Genomic DNA, 17,037 nt, shown 5'->3' with positions numbered 1-17,037 from the left:
TGTAAACCTAAAAGAGTAGAAAGGTTTAGGTATTGCAATAGTGACTTTACACAGGAGTGCTTATAGCAACTGGTTTTAGCCCCAAGCTTGTACATCTCCTTTCTGTCTTCTCCAAGTATGCCCCACGGACATCTGCACATGGTCCCAGCAAGCCTCCCCTTTCCTAATGTTGCTATAGATTAGGATAAAATTCTTCTTATACTCCAGACCTTCAGCAAGATCAGTAACTACGAACATGCTTTGTGTGATATGAAGGATATCCAGATTTGGTTTACTTCAGCAATCGTAAGGAGCTCTTCTTTCAAGTATCCAGCATGTCCCCCTTTGTCTCACAAAGGCTTTAAAATCTGCACGTGGGTTGTTCTATTGCAGTGGGCTAAACACGCTATGCTCTGGCAGTAGTGTGCTGAACACACTCATCTCACATGAGGAAACCACTTTGACATGGCTGTAGAGCTTTCTGAAGAGCATCTACCCCTTTCACTTTTAGTACAGACTAAGCTCAGTGGCAGCTCTCAAATCTCCTCATGCAGAGAAACAGAAGGTACTTTTATTTCTTGTACCAGTTAAAGCAATGTGCCTTTCTATCAATGGTTTTACAAGCTCAGAAAGGCTAAAGAACTTCAAAGAATGTACGAGTTTGAAGAAATCAGGGTTGCCCACTGCTCCACCTTTGATAGCAATTCAACTACCACTGTAAAAAAGTAGCCTGATGGATTTCATTTCCTGAAGCTTCTGTCACAGAGGTCACACCTAAGTACCACTGCTACCTATGTTTCACTGTAGATACCATAATAAAATAGCAGTGACCTGTAGCATGTGCTGAGAACTACACATCCATCATTCATAACAGCCCTCTCACAGACAACTCTGCAGTTAGCCAGGTTTTATACTGAACCAAATTCATCTCTAGCATAACTCCTAGCAACAGATATTATGGATGCAAGTAGTTACTGTGTCTGTGGAAACGAAAGTATAGATGTACCTTACTCTCCCTACACCTGGAATTAGTGTTGGCAAGTAAGGCGAACTGCCTGTTATTAGCCTAGGTGTGAGCCTTGCCTGGGATAACCCTGCTATTGATCCTCCAAGCAGCAAGAGGTCAGATACATAAGCAGAGCTCAAGGGAGGACATGTAACCTACTGCTGTCTTGGCTCCACTATTCTTTAGGTCTAGATCTAGGTGTCCAAGGGCTGCTGGTCCAGCACCTTCCATGGCAGCACTAAATATTAACATTGCAAAATTAACATTTATGAATTTTTAGTGTGGAAGAAAAGCACTAGGAAATTATTTCTGAAGAGCTCTGAATTCTGAAACCTAAATGGTACCTCAAAGGCTGAATTAGAAAGAGAGAAGAAATAGATGGAGCTAAAATTTCTGCTGTGATAAATAGAGAACTCTTTTAATTTTTACCCATGAGAGCAGAAGGGAGACTTTTATTTTTCTTTTATCCTCAAAGAAATTTGTCTGCCACAGAAAGTAAAAGCTGGAAAAACTGTTGCTTTTTGCTCCTTTAAACTAGCTTATGTGCTAATGAAAAGTGAGCTCTCTAATAGACACTGCACAGGCTCCCCTCTGCTTCTCTCCTCTCTTCCACCTATCATCTTCCCTGGCTTTTGCCTGTAATCATCTGTTCATCTCACAGCAATAACTGCCAGGTGACTGGTGTCTGCTGTAGTCTCCCAACTGCTGGGGAAAAAAAAAAAAAAAAATTAAAAGAAAAGCAAAGAAAGATGTAGAGGGAAAATCTTTCAGTGATACAAGTGTCTCACTGCCAGCCAGACAAAAAGTGAAGCGTCTCCCGCGGCCGAGCCTGCTCGTGTGGGAGCTGCTGATAGGTGTAATTTCCTAAGATGTATACCTTGTCAGTGTGCAGAAGATGAAGAGAAAAAGAAGGTCACAGCAGCCAAAGCTAAAAAAATGGAAGGACAAAAGGAGACACTGTGAGGAATGATTCTTCTGCTTTTAACTCTGATAGAGCCCATGCTGCACGGTCCACGTCAAACCAACTTGCTGGCTGTAGCACTCACTCAGCCTGTAAGATGGGCTCTTCCTAGTCCAGAGGAAGCAGCCATTGCCACCAATAATGCCCATGTTACATGACCACGCCAGAGGTATGCCACAGCCCAAGCATGGCACAGTATGTGTTCTAGCTGCTCTCAACAATGGTAGGAAAATAAATTTCCCTCCAAGCACCTAGGCTGATAACAGATAAGATAGGCAGGAAGCTCTTAGTCTGCGTAGTCCATCCCTCTACTACAAGGCAGAATAACCTTCCCATTCTTGGTGATGCTGTCTAACTTGAAATGAGGAAGAATCATTGCTTCTGGAAGCTCTATGTACGCCAGGGCTCAACTTTCTTTGTCAGTGAATTATTGTGGTTGTTTCTTTTTTCTTTTCAGAAATCTTCTGTAGTTGAAGAATTGAATTCTGACATCTATAAATTAAAAATCTTAAGCAAACTAAAATCCACTTTCTTCATCTCCAGATATAAATGTGTGGAAATATTAAAACAATGGGATGTAATCACAGAATCATAAAATGGCTTGGGTTGGAGGACTGTCAAGCTCCAACCCCTCGCCATGGACAGGACTGCCCCCAGCTAGATCAGGCTGCCCTGGGCTCCATCCAACCTGGCCTTGAGCACCTCCAGGGATGAGGCACGATTAATAATATATCACAATAGTTCTATGGTATGACATTTCACTAAATTTGTGAGCAGTATGAATATCAAATGGGCAAACCACCATGCTCATAGGAAGCATCCAAGTAGCATGAGGTTGCAACATAAAGGACAAGATCAGTAGTACATAGGTGGGACACCCTGCTGAATGCAGAAAAAGAATGGTGAGATGAGATGGGAGGGAGTGGAAAAAGGAGAAAGTGGTTGAGGATCCCACTTTTGAGAGGATGAATTTAGGATTAAACCTAAATTTAGGATTAAACATCAGGCATGAAAAGGGGAATTGGATAAGGAAGAAGACAAGCCAAGTATCACCTCCAGCTTCTCTCATCCTTCTGCAGCTAAGGCCATCAAGGACAGTAGCTGCCCATGCTAACTACAGGCAACTGGCTCTGTGGTACTGTGCAGTCACAGTTAATTTGAGCATAAGTGTTAAAGACTAACAGTTCTGTATATTAATTAATAATTTATGATAATAAATGATAATTGACCATTAGCATAAAGCATGCTGTTAATGAATGAATTTAGTGGAGATTTTTTTAAAGTTTAAAAGTGTCCCAATTTATCAGCCTTCTAAACATTTCCATCCTAGCAATCTGTAATGCCCTTACACACACACACACACATATTTTCAACTGCAACATTAGTCTTTTATTGCCCTCTCATAAAAGAAAGACTATTTCCTTCCTCTTTACAGATATCCTTTCTATACTTGAGAGCTTCTGCCTTCTGCTGCATCTTCTCCCTAGATAAAGAAATTTGGTTTAGTCCTCCTTAGAGATCCATGGTCCTTAGACTGTGATCATTATTACTGGTTTCCTAGAGACTTTTCTTAAATATATACATTTATCTTGAAGAGCAGGACTTCCTGCTCTTCCTGAGCACTGCATACTCCTGCATCTCACTAAACAAGAACAGTGACCTCCTGCATCTCACTAAAGGTACTCCTGTCTGCATTATTTGTGGAATTTCTTTCCTGCTTGGAGGCCCATATTCACATCCTGCTAGCTGCTTCTAGTTTTATAGTCTGTAACATTTAAAATGTTGACTCATAGAATGGCTTGGGTGGGAAGAGACCTTACAAATCATTTAGTTCCAGCCCTCCCTGCTGTGGGCTGCCCAGAGCCCCCTCTAGGGATGGGACATCCACAACTCCTCTGGGTAGCCTGTGCCAGTGCTTCATAGGTAAGCCTGATCAGCTTTTGCACTGAGATTTTTAATAGGTTTTGCATCTCAGAAAATGCAGCATAGGTCACTGTGGCATGCTGGGATGGGATGGGTGGTAGTACAGTATAAAGTTCCTATTCCACGCTGGTGTATTTCATGCCACCAAGGCCAAGCTCTGGCTTCAAGGCACCCAGCACAGCCACACAAATCAAACAGGTCAGGGCAAAATACAGCACAGGTCCATTGGTGGTACCTGATCAGAGGATTTAGTAGGACACTTAGTCTTTAGCAGAGAAGCGAAACAAAAGCACAACAGTGTGAACAGATGTAAGGAACATGAACTACTGTAAAAACACCTCACTTGCAAAGCACTTCCCCCTTCCTTCCATTCCCCAGGGCTTCAGGCTCCACTCCACCTCCACAAGCTCATCCAGCATTGCAGGTCTCATGAGACACCAGCAGTTCCCTTGCCTTGTCAGATAAACTACCCTGACTGTTATTCAAACACCGGTGTGCGAGTCACACGGATGCACAAAGGCTGTTCTCTCAAACACAACACTTTCCTCTACCCAGCTCCTTGTCTCTGAGAAATGTAAAGAGCTGAGGAGAGTAGGGGGAGGCATCCAACAGCAGAACAGCCCAATCTAAGCTTAGAGGCTAACACCAGAGCACCAGGAATACATAGGCTATAGCCACCAAACAACTGTGAAAATCATGAAGAGGAAATAAAGAAGGGGAAGAGCAGCACACTCCCTTGCTGATAGGCTGTGTACAAGAGATAAGGCATAAACTGCTCCCAACACGGATGTGTTGTTTATTGTACAGGACAGACAAAAACTCCAGCTACCCACTGTAAAGTGTCAAGGGAAAAACTAATTATAGGGATGCAGGGATTACATTTCAACTAGTCAGATGCACACAAACGCATGTGCATGCACATGTATTTCTGTTCGTCTCTCTCCTCTGGAGTCTCTTATCTCTTTTTCACACTATCAATGAGGATAACTACAGAAGAAAACAGAAAAGGGGAAAAATAAGGAAATACCTATGAGCTGCCCAGAGGGAACTCACTTAAAGAATCACACTTTTTTTCCACTCCTTCTGAACTTCTGGTTGGTCATACAAAGGCCACCTACACTCTGGACCAATGCATCGTTGAAGTCATCCCTTAAGGTTAGGTATGCATAGTTTAATCTAGATGCCACATTTCATCCCCTTCCGCTTTGCTTCCTTACTCTAAGTCACCAAAACAGCATTCAGGATAGCTGTCACTGACTCCTCCTGGGTACTGGCAGAAGGATGGTGGCTATCCTGGGGATAAAAGAAAACTGAGTGGTCTTCAGGATGACTAACTCTGAGTCACATTGTCGCCATCTTCATCCCTGCATTCTCATCTCCTCCTGCACAGAAATCAGAACATAGCTATTCTGTGACAGCCCAAGCCACCACAAACCCATAAAAGAGACAGACAACAGTATGTGATCAACAGAACACACAGATATACAGGTGCTTGGTATAACACCTTTTCTTGTACTGACACTCAGTTGCTGCTTGCCTACTACCAGCTCCTACACTGGATGTCATCCTCAGAAACTTGGCAGTAGGCAGATTAAAGGAGGACATCTGATATTCCTGTCTACTTAGAAAGAAGTTGTTCCGCAAACAGTGGAACTACAGAAATAAATGAGTGGGAAACTCAGTTTCATGTTTCCCCTTTATCACTGTAATAACCTTACCATATCACACTCAGCTCTTCTCTCATTTTCTCTCTCTCCTTTGACATGTTCATATTTGTGTACTATTTTCTTATTTCCCTGCAACACCTTCCCTTTTCCCTTCATACCATGTTCTAGCAGAAAAGAGGTAGCCTGTGCTGTGCATGTTCAGAGCCCTGAGCCCACCATCTGGAAGAGCAGCTCTGAGCCTAAGCAGAGATGAGGAAGGTGCTGTAGGAATTCACCTCTGCGGCTTCTGCCCTCCTGTCAGTAGTTGTTGGCCTGACAATCAAAGTGGCAATGGCCACACAAGGTTGTAAGTGCTACTTCCTTAAGAGACCACACTAAAACAATGCTGTACTTGTGGGTGCCCCTCCCTGGAAATATCTAAGGCCAGGCTGAATGGGGCTTTGAGCAGCCTTGTCTAGAGTGAGGTGTCTTGTCTATAGCAGGGGGGTTGGAACTAGATGATCACAAAAAACCCTTCCAACCCAAACCATTCTGTGATTCTATACTTCTGCCCGAGTGCACTATGGCCTTGAGTGGTGTGATCACTTAAGTTATAATGTGCCAACTTCTCACTATGGGTGATACTGAAATAAACCTTTTGTAAAATGAATACCACTGCTAAACAATATGGCATGAAAGACGGTTAATTCAATATCTTAGAGCAGTACTATATATATATGGTAATGAAGCACGTTTTAGTTAAACGACAACAGAAATAGCAGCAGCAGAAGGAAACCTTCAAAGGTGAGTAATTCTGTGCCACTTTGATCAAGTATTAATCTCCACTGCAAGCAGAAGGTTTCATTTAGTGCTCGTAACAAGACCCAGCCTGGCTAGAGCTAAAACACAGGGAGACTGCCAGTCTTTCCTCACATGTAAACATTGCTTTAGTATCAGAGCCATCCACTAAACTGAATTTGCACGGAGAAAGAGAAATAAATTATCAAATTCATTTTGAGGTAGCAGGAAAGCATTTTGCAAAAGTAAATTCCAAAGCTAGTGTGACAGTGCACTTCCACTTTTCTTCAGGGATAAATATGCCAAAAGAAAGTGCTAGAAGTCTCACTACTTGGATTTAAGTAGGATTTTAAAAAGCCTGTAAGGAACAATCTTGCACGTGACTTAGACAGAAATCAAGATAACATTTGTTTTCACAGTATCACCATTTTCATGACCAGCGTAATACTCTATTATTACATTATTAGCACTATTTATTTCCTGCTGATCAGTAGTAATGAGATGAAAATGGATCCTGTCTTTCAGTACTACATAAAAATCTGATAGGAAGGGAAAGAATTGCAGGAGCCATTATTTAGTGTAGGAGGAGCCAGAGATCCTCACCCAATGATCAGTGACATTTGATACTTGATTTTCAGAACAGAAACTGGTCGATTTTGAAAATGGGTTTTGTTTTCATTGTCAAAGAAACTTCCAAAAATCCAGTTTTCCTTTATCTTACATCTGATTCAAGCGAATAATGTGCATTATACATATGGTAAGTGAAAAGGCAAGTCCACTTCATTATGAAAACTGAGATTTTGGTAGTCAAACTTATTAGTCAAACTAATTAAAAACTAACACTTTTTAACGGAAATCATGAAAAGCAAAAATAGCCATAATTATCCCCTATGAGCCCCTTGGTTAGGACAGACATGTGGCATACAGGCATACAGTCTGGATCCTCTGATTCGAGCACTTCCTACTTTTCAGAGAAAGCCCCTAACTCTGGCTGACAGTCACTCTTTCCAGTTTAATCTTACCAGCTAAACTCACTCCCCATTGTTAGAGATCATTAAAAGCTATGAACTATACACCAGGCAAGAAGAGATTGACCTGACAGGTCTGAAGGGAAGGCATTGAGGGAATACATGAAATGCAGACTCGGATCCCTTTCCTGACAGGATGCAGCATGTGTAGCATCTGAGGAAAATCCCCAGTCCAGCCTCTAATACGTGGGTTCTATGAGACTCCTTCACAGAAACATTGCTGAGCTTTAGAGAACTTCTTAACAAAATTTTAATCTAAAGAAAAATGTCCCTGAAAAGCTTCTGCAGCAGAAAGTCTTTTCCCAGAATGCTGTATTGCAACAAATCAGACCCATCATAGGGTTTTCTTAGGTCACTATTTACAGGCTGAAAATAACACATACAAGATGTTGATACAGAACTTAACATAGCTTAGGTTATATACATCATGATAAAAAATGTTTAAAGCATTAAAATCAGACTAGACAATGCACCAAAACTACACTGGGCAAAAATCCCACAGCATCCAAGTGGGAGAGTTGGTATTTAGCAAGTATTTTTACCTACATCCATCTCCGCTTTTCTCTCTCAGTGTCCCATTTCTGTAATTGCCCTTCCCATCCCACACACGCACACACACAGGCTCACCCACTCACTCCCATTTGCCAAGAAGAGCATCCTGCATAGGACTCAGTCATTAGTTGTCCACGGAACTTCTGGTGCGTGTGTCTCTAAATAGCTGACATCTGGAGGAGCTAGATGCTACTTATACCCTCTTTAGCACAGTCAGATGCTGCTAAGAAATGTGAACAAAATGTCTCATTTTTTAAATAGCCTATGTTACCCTCTCTACTTCATCCTAGCAGTGGTTATGAGGATCCACAGTCCACTACATAAATTAGCTGACTTTGAAAAAGTCATTGCTCTTGTAATGTAAATAAACAGACCAACATAAAAGTATGCACTGGTAACAATCCATCATTTCTGCTATTTAGGACTCACTTCTACAGTGCGCTCACTTTATTTTGGGAGGAATATATCGCTCTTGAACCCTGCTTTAGTGACAGGAGTATAATGTGACATGAGTAGCAAAGGTAAAATTCAAGTTATTTAATTATTAGGCCCCCTCCTTTCTCTTCATTATCCAACACACACGTCATTTTTATAGCAAACAAAACACACAGACTACAGCATTTTCTAACTACATAACGTATTTCAACTACTGATTGTTACCGCCTCACAAACAAATCAGGAATCCACAATAACATGTAAGTCCTGTAATTAAAGACTGAAAGGAACGTAGAAAGGAAGAAAACATAATGTTTACTCCCAGCATGCCTCAACTTTGTATGCTTGATTTTGCATCAAAATACAAAATCACTCAGAACAGGACTGCTGGTGGCTTTTTTAATGTGCTTCTCTCACATATATCTATTCAAGTGCATGTGTAATCTGTACTGCAGTGAAGTATGCCTTCATTTAAAAAGTACAGATAGCACATAGATGGCTGAAGTCACCCAGGCAAAAGAAATTCAAACAGCCAGCAAAGTGATGGGTAGCACAGATGCACCTAAATTGATTAAATTGCTGTTGCTAGAACACACGCACTGCAATCTCTTTCCCTTTTGCATTATCCAAGGTACCCTGTTATTCTTCTCCAGTCCTTCCAAAGTGCTCTTGTTAGCAGGCAGGGAGAATTAAGTTAAGTTGACTCGACAATATTAATGGATCTAATTCAACAGTGGCATGTTCAGAGAATGCCACCTGCCTTCTTTTTAAGCAAAAGATACTGAAACAACATTTTGCCCAGCTGTTTCTAAACCTAAAATTAGACACACCTGTTTTAACAGTTGTTTCAGCAGCTGGACACTGGGATGTGGATCAATAAGATTTACTCACAGCTTTCTCCCCTCAGAGCCAACAGTGTGACTTTAGTGTTTAGTGAAATTTCTGTTGCTGGGAATAGTGTGCATGAATCAAGAGATCAGGGCGTTCTTCTTTTCCATTGCTATACCTTGTCATAGTGCAAGAAAAATTGCCTATTCAGTGGACTAGGTGATCAAGACGTACCACTGGTCTTGATCTAGTAGTATAAGGGGACCACATATAAACAATGCAGTGATAAGTCTGCAGGTATCATAAAACTACAGGCTTGTGAGGTTTGTACTCTTCCATTTGCTGCAAAGAACTGTTAATTTGGGCAGCTAAAGCCAACAAGTGAATCCTGCCAACTTTTCCATTATTCATCCCAGAGTGATCCAGCTAATGTGCAAAAACCACTTCCCCAGTATCTAAACCTCAGTGTTCCACCAATTGTCTCCACATTCAGTGAGCACCTCCAATGTAGAAACATACTGCATATCAGAAATGGTAAACATGATAAATGACAAATAACAAAAAGAACATGATAAATGACAATAACAAAAAGATGTTAGAGAAGAATTGACTAAAATTAAGGACACATTAAATCTTAGTGAGATTACTGTAGTAGTGAGCTACTGTATTTCTCTGTCTGACCAAGTTGCTTGAAAATCTCAGTACCTTCTCTTAAAAGGAAGACCAAATTTCCTAAAGTTGCTGTATTTCTCAACCTAATTCTGTTTGCCTTTTTCCCCGTGGCAAAATCAGTTTATTCAGCGCTATCCAGAGCCACTTACTCCCAAGCCAGTGGCAACCCCTCTGGTATGACTGTGAGACCAAGTGGTAAACAGGATTAATCAGACAATCTGCGTTATGAAGAAGTATTAAAAAAAAAGAAAAAAGAAACTCCATGAATTTATGTTGCAACTGAGAAAAAGATACATGAGACAATTCTCAAAGTTACAGCTCTCACAGAAATTTTAGAGGTGCCATAAATTTGTAGGTATGAATGCACTGAGTGCACAAAGTACTGTACACTAAATAAACATTTCCCAAATGATGTGCTTATCTATACATTCTCCTGGGATTTGCACCTGTGTGTTTTTGCAGAAAAGATACATGTACATTCATCCATATGAATATAGAAAGGTGTATGCACATCTAAAGATATTATCTGTAATGTAAAAAAAAAATGCACGCAAGCATAGAAGCATGCCCACACCGTTTGACAGCCATGGGAGCAGATGCCTCAGGAGATGCTGCACACCATCCAATCCCAATCAAATACACCTCAGATTTTCCCTTTCAAACAGAAGGAGAGAGAGAGACAACTTGGTTGTCAAATCCAGTTAAAATGTTTATTGTGAGCATTTCTGATGATATCTAAAGATGCTTGGAGAAGTGGGGCCATCACAGTCAAGCTGTACAAGTTGAACTCGAGAGCCCTGAAGACAGAAAGAGGCAATGACACAAAGACTTTTCCCCTCTGTCTTTCTGGAAAATAATGAACAAATCCTTCAGAGTGATTACTCTGTTATACCTGCTGGCCCTGCTCTCAAGTCTGTATTAGAAGATGTTCCTATCTTCTGTCAGATTAAACGCACCTCGTAAAAAGTGATCAGAGATTAGCACGATAATTATCTTTCCTCGCTAGAAAGAAAGCCCTGGACCTGACTGAATATGACTCCTCCATCAAGCCCTTTGTGGGCTGTAATAGTACTCAGCCAACATCAACAGGCACAACACTTCATGTGAACAAGACAAAGCAACATATCAAGTGATCTTGTCTTTTTATTTGCTTTTTCTCTTCTAAGCCTGCTGAGCGAGGTGGGAAGGTGCCAAATTCCTTTTTAACTTGTATAAATGCATCTAAATGTCACAGAAGAACCTTGTTAAGTGAAAAGCTTTCCAAATGTTTTTCTCTTACTAAAACGGATTGCTCTTTTTTTGTTTTGTTATGTTTTGTTTTAATTTTAAAATTGCTTTCTCTCTCACTGCCCACTGCCCTTGGCTGCTCCCAGAGTCAGCTGACCTCAGCGACCCACAGCAGAGCTTACAGCATTCAGCTGCAGCAGCATCCACCAGGCAGGACATGGTTCTGCCCAAGGGAGTGGGAGGGCACGACGATGCACATGAAAAGATGAGAAAATTGCACCAGGGTACAGACTGAATGGACCTCTCTCACAGAACAGAAGGACTCTCTCCATTAAAAAAAAAATAATAATAAAAAAAGCTTGAAACACATTCATTGCTTGCTTTTTTTTTCTTTTCCTTTTTTTCTTTTTTCTTTTTATTTTTAATTAGCATGAGATTGAAGACAGTGACTAATCCCCAAAAATTGCAGCTCCAGAGAGCAGCACCTCCACAGAGACAGCCACATCGAGGCCTCTGCAGAACACCAGCCCTGCCACAGAGACTGCACCTGGGAGAACTTCATGTAAATAGGGGTGAGTGGGCACAGCTCGAGTCTCCCTACTGCTGCTTATACAACACAGTTCTGTTAGCTAAGACATGCTGAGGAAGACGGTTGGTGTAGTAAATTGCTATGAGAGCTGTATACTAGCAGATGAGGGCAGAGTTCTGGTTATTCTATAAAACCAGAGTATCAGAGATGCAGAGTTTGTGCTCAGTAGCCTCTATGAATCACCTCCTTTCCTTACAGCATAGCCATGGCTCTTGTATCATCCCAAAGGTCATTCCTCTCTGCTCAATCTGCCTCCTTCCTTAGTGTTCCCAGATTTTAAAAAAATTGTTCTGTACTAAAGATTCCATTTCTGATCTTACAAGAAAGATGTCAGGAGGAACATCCATTTTGTTCTGTAGCTAACTGTAGGACTCAGAGAAAAGATCATATCCTGTGACCTGTTCAGCAAAACACGCTGCAAAAATGGTGCCACTATGCAGAAGCAGAGCTGTGTTAAAGCACTGTCAAGTGAGATGTGCAGTCCCAAGTCATAAAGGTGTTTAATCAGATAGAACTTGTTCTTCAAGTCATTATATAATCTTTGAGAACATAGGCTATCATGTACACTGCAACATAACCCATAACAGCTGAGAGAGATGCTGAATTTACGAGGGCTGGTATCATGGAAGGAGAATGTCAGGTCATTGCAAAGCAGCCCTGCACACTACGCCGCTGCAGTCCGTGTCACCCCTAGATCTGCTGGCACAGCCAGCTCAATGGAGACTTCTACACTGGAAAAATGAAACCTCATAAAGGTCATATTTTTCATTTCCCATCTTCCACAGTGAGCCCATTCTCTGGCAGAAGTGGGGGCTGCTCCACTCCAGGCTGAAAGGCAGAAAGAAGCTCAGGCTACTAAATCCACCAGCACTGAAGGTCCCAGATTGGAAGTTGGTCCCAATCTGGCCCCTCCAGTGTAAAAATATATGTACATAACATAACATTTATTTTATTTGCCTTTCCTTTGAAATCTGAGAAAGGGGAAAGGGAAACAGAAACTATCTGTGTACTGAAGGTATTTCATCTGTAATAGCTAAAAAATTTATATTCAGAAGTATTAAATGAGCAAATTTACTAACACCACGTACTTGCAGGAGCTCAGATTTTAAGGTACGTATCAGACACCAGTGGCCTCAAAATTAAATTATGCACTAGGAATAAGAAGCCATATCACATTTAAGAACTAGCCAGAATTCTTGATCAGTGAATATTTCAAAATGTCTTTTCTACAGAGGCACACCCAGGTTTTTGTTAGGCAGATATAACAAAATGCTTTGTTACTGGAGCAGCATTTAACTGCTGTGATCAGTTAAATATGCATTATTTGCCTTTGGAGTGAGGAAATGAAAAGCTAAAATTGAATTGTTTTGGGTCCTTGCTGCTAGTTACTGGCCCTGTCTAGTTAAAACTTAGATAGGCAAGTTTTTAGTTCTCCCTTGTGGTGCCTTAGCTTCCTTGGAACCCATCTCGCTCAGGAAGGTAACATATTTCCCCTGTCTCCCCTGTGACCACCTGTTTCATCCTTTTTTCCTTCTTATGTCTCCCCTTTCCATGGGCAACAGTGGGACAAGGATCAAGATTAGCATACACACAACCCCACCTCTTCACCTTGTGGCCTGCAGCATTTCTCAATTCCAGGAATTCTCCCTTTTCATCACTATTGCCAGCTGGCATCTTATTTGAACAACACAGCCACAGTCACGTTACCTCTCCGCTTCTGCAATACCACAGTCTGCTGATGAGCTTGAGTAGTTTTAAACAGGGTTATGCTTTCTCTCATGCCCTCTTGCAAGCCTGGTGCTCTGCCAGGCAGCTGCATAAGGGATTCTCTCAATCCTGAACATTCCCCGCACGGCAGCCTGACAGCAGCTCTGAGGTGAAGACACATCCAGGCTCCTGCAGCTAAAGCCTGGTGAAAAGAATGAGCCTTTCCACTACCTTGAAAATGATGGATGAATGCAGACGTTTTCCACAGCCTACAGCCGTGTGATCCCAAACACCGCCCCTGGAGCCCTGCACGCAATGTAAATTGCCACACGAAGAAACATACTCAATAGCACTGACCTTAAAGGTACTTAGAACAAGAGGTAATGTAAAAGGCAACATAACTCCACAGAATCAACCTTTGGTTGAAGGGTGTGTTTATACGTAGAGTATATTAATGTATTAGATTCACTACTAGCACATTCATGGATATGGTAAGAGATAACCTGTCTTGTTCCTTTTAGACAGGATAAAAAGTTTATCCATTGATTCGGGACTTCTTGAGAAATATAAATGTTTCTCTCACAGATCTCAAAAGGCAGTAAACTCTAGAAAGGGTGAGAACAGCCCTCCTTTTGATACAGCTCTAAAGGGAATTCTAAAATTATATGCATTTTCTCACCTTCTAGGAATTAACCAGATCAAAAAAGCCTTCTGATGAGAGAGAAGTGTGAGGTTTTTGGTTTTTTTTTTTCCTAATTGTCAAGACTGAAACCTGAAAGAAAAGCTGAGGTCACATCCAGCAGGAAAGGCTACATTACAAAAACCAAAGCAGTTTAACATCAGCAGCACCATTCCGAAAGCAGCCATAAGAACTAAGAAAAATCAGAGCTCATATATCAGATTCATGTAAAATGCCAAAACATGCAGTGGTAGCAAGAAGATACCTCAGAATATCCTGCTCCAAAGCTAGCACCTTCGGTATTGCAGAAGGTGTGATCTGGTCGGTCACTTTCATTCAAGACAGTAGCAGAACACAAAATTTTATTCTATAGTCTAGGTGTGATCCTGACAATACATGAAAACATCATTCCAAAATGATGTACAGCATCTAACTATTCCAAAGAGTACATATAAATCAACTATTAATTATATCCAATTTATGGACAGCAGGATTGGGGACAGAATGGACATCGGGGGAGCCCTTCCATTACACCACTTTTCCTGCACCCAACCCATGCCACCAAGAGCAGCCATTATTACCTATGACATTGTTGATCTCCAGGCATACATTTCTGTATAAACTCAGCACAAAAGCAGCCCCTGGTTTTCATGGGTGTATGGTTTGATAAAGCCTATAATTATGTGATCGCACACTATTCTTTTTATCATGACCTTTCTTTCACACAGTGCACAGGAAGAATAATGCCTGTTGAAGGTATGTTTGTTTAATACTCTGCTTTATCTTTGTTGCTCAATTTGTAGCCCCTTTTCCTGCACATCATATTAATCCCACTCTGAAGAGTAGTTTATTTCCAAATGGGCTTTTCTGTGGTGCCACTCAGAAAGGAACTGGACTGTTTTGTAAAAACTAATTACTTTGGCATCACCTTTCAGAGGGGATAGGCTCATTTTACAAATGCAGAACTCAGAAACAGAGGAATTAAGTCAAAATGCCCACTAGTTTTGAATGCATAATTTCAGACTGCAAATTCTGATTACACAGCACCTCACACATTATAGGCACATTTCGTGTGACTTGATTGCTTTTTTCAGAGCACAGTATTGTTTCCACCCAAGCTGTAGGATCTTCCATTATGGACCAGAACACAAGAAACACATAACTCATGGATGGTTTGAGAAAAAGACCTGATTTTAGTAACACATCCAGCATCATACCATGACTCTGGGGAAAAAAGAACAGACAGAATAAAATGTCCCATAACGCTTTGCTCATGAGGCCTCCCTCCCTGGTGAGAATCTCCCTTCATTACAAATTGAAGATTTGTTAAATATGGTAGAGTTGTAAGATTCAAACATATACTTACACATATATTCATATAAATAGATATAGTTATGTACAGATAGATGTATTTGTAAATGCATACATAGAAATGTATACATACACACATAGAAACACACAGCCTTCTGTGAAACTTACTTAAACTTCCAGTGAGTTCTTTTTGATTTAATGAGATGCTACTGTATCCACTGACATTTCTGTTTTACATTTTTTATTGAACAAATCTCGAACTGAAAACTAGATTTTCTTCAAATTCCCCTACCTGCATGATGCAAGGAAATGAAAACGCCTGTCAGCAAAAGTAATGTGTTTAATACCATGCCAGCCCTAAACATCAGCAGAGATTTCTGTGTATTGCAGATAATTCTATCACCAAGCCATATTGCTCTGTGATGTGCTTTTATCTTTGCTGTAGGATAATATCAATATTTCAAGCATGAGCAAAAGAATGTTTTATGAGATTGATGTGGGAAAATACAGTGACAAGTACATAAAAAAGGGCAGAGAAAAATGCCAGGCAGTCATCATAAATGCCTTGCATTCCCACCAGAATTTGTCTAGTTTATCCAATTCTAATCAACAAGTTGAGGTCCACTGGGGTCTCAGTGACTTTCATTACATTTTCAGCACCAAAGAAGAACAGCAAGCAAAAGAGGGCACAGATAACAGAATGGGGAGGCTGTCACATACATCCTAGGAGCCTGCACAACATTTACAGGCCAGAAATATGTATTTTGTTAAGCTTTTAAATTAAAAAGCAGTGATTTATAAAGGAAGGAAATAGAATGGGAAAAAATTGTATTAAGCCATTTGCCGTGTTGCACATATATGCCCAGTAAGGACAGGATCTTGCAGGGCTACAGCGATGCAAATATGTTCAGAGGAACAATCTCTCTGCAAGTCCATGAATGATTCCCCAAGTAGGCAGCTATTTGCACACCCAAAGAAGAAGTTCTCCCTGTATGGATCTGGTGGGGGAATTTTCCATCTCTTGTCTATCTTTGAAAAGGACATGGCTCATCTGAGGAAAAAATGTGCTATGGATGCAAACATGAACAAACAAGATGGTTTTCCACAATACAGCTACCTCTGCCTCACACTGGCAGAAGGTATAAGCTAGTTTGTATAAACTGTGATTATAAGTTTTTTGGCAAATCCTCCATCACAGACAATTTATTAGATTGTTTCTTTCCTTTGGGGTTGCAATTCCTCCCTGTTTGACAACAGAGCTGACGACTATTACTTAACCCCTTTCCAGATTAACATGAAGCTTTTCAGCCAGACTAATGTTTTCTTGCACCATAGCATTAGTTAGGCATCTCAATATTTGGGTGTCCAACTAGCAAACCCTTACAAGAACCTGAGTTTCAGAAGACTGATCAGCACTTTCTGCAACCAGTTTTTGCACCTAATTTGCAATCATAAAAATCGAAGTAATCAAAACTGCTACTTCTGTAAATCTTGACTGTTTTGATCAGAAGCAAAAGCAAATCATGCAGCCCAATGCATTCTAAAGTGCCCTCCAACTCTACTGTCCTCTTATCTCTCTGACTCAACATGCTATCCCTGGGGACATTCTGCTAGTTTTTAGTTTATCTGGAACAGTGCTCATTTCAAAGCCAATTTAAATGAAATGCCTAAAAATCTCATAGAAAATAACTCTCAT

At 40.9% G+C, this 17,037-nt stretch overlaps 1 protein-coding gene and 1 long non-coding RNA gene across 18 annotated transcripts in view; one reads left to right on the top strand and one right to left on the bottom strand.

Moving 5' to 3' along the window:
• The window catches only part of NRXN3 (neurexin 3), a 947,214-nt gene that overhangs the window by 351,873 nt on the left and 578,304 nt on the right, over positions 1 to 17,037 (bottom strand). The window lies entirely within an intron of this gene.
• Positions 1 to 17,037, top strand: part of LOC146544328 (uncharacterized) — a 36,106-nt gene that overhangs the window by 4,929 nt on the left and 14,140 nt on the right. Inside the window, exon 2 of the long non-coding RNA XR_014883679.1 lies at positions 11,485 to 11,627. This is a non-coding gene — a long non-coding RNA (uncharacterized LOC146544328). The remainder of the gene's footprint in view (positions 1 to 11,484; positions 11,628 to 17,037) is intronic.

Source organism: Meleagris gallopavo, chromosome 5 (assembly GCF_905368555.1).
Source record: "Meleagris gallopavo chromosome 5, MGAL_WU_HG_1.1, whole genome shotgun sequence".
Classification (NCBI taxonomy): Eukaryota; Metazoa; Chordata; class Aves; order Galliformes; family Phasianidae; genus Meleagris; species Meleagris gallopavo.
Note: the sequence above shows the minus strand (reverse complement) of the source record. Positions and strands in the feature narration are given on the sequence as shown.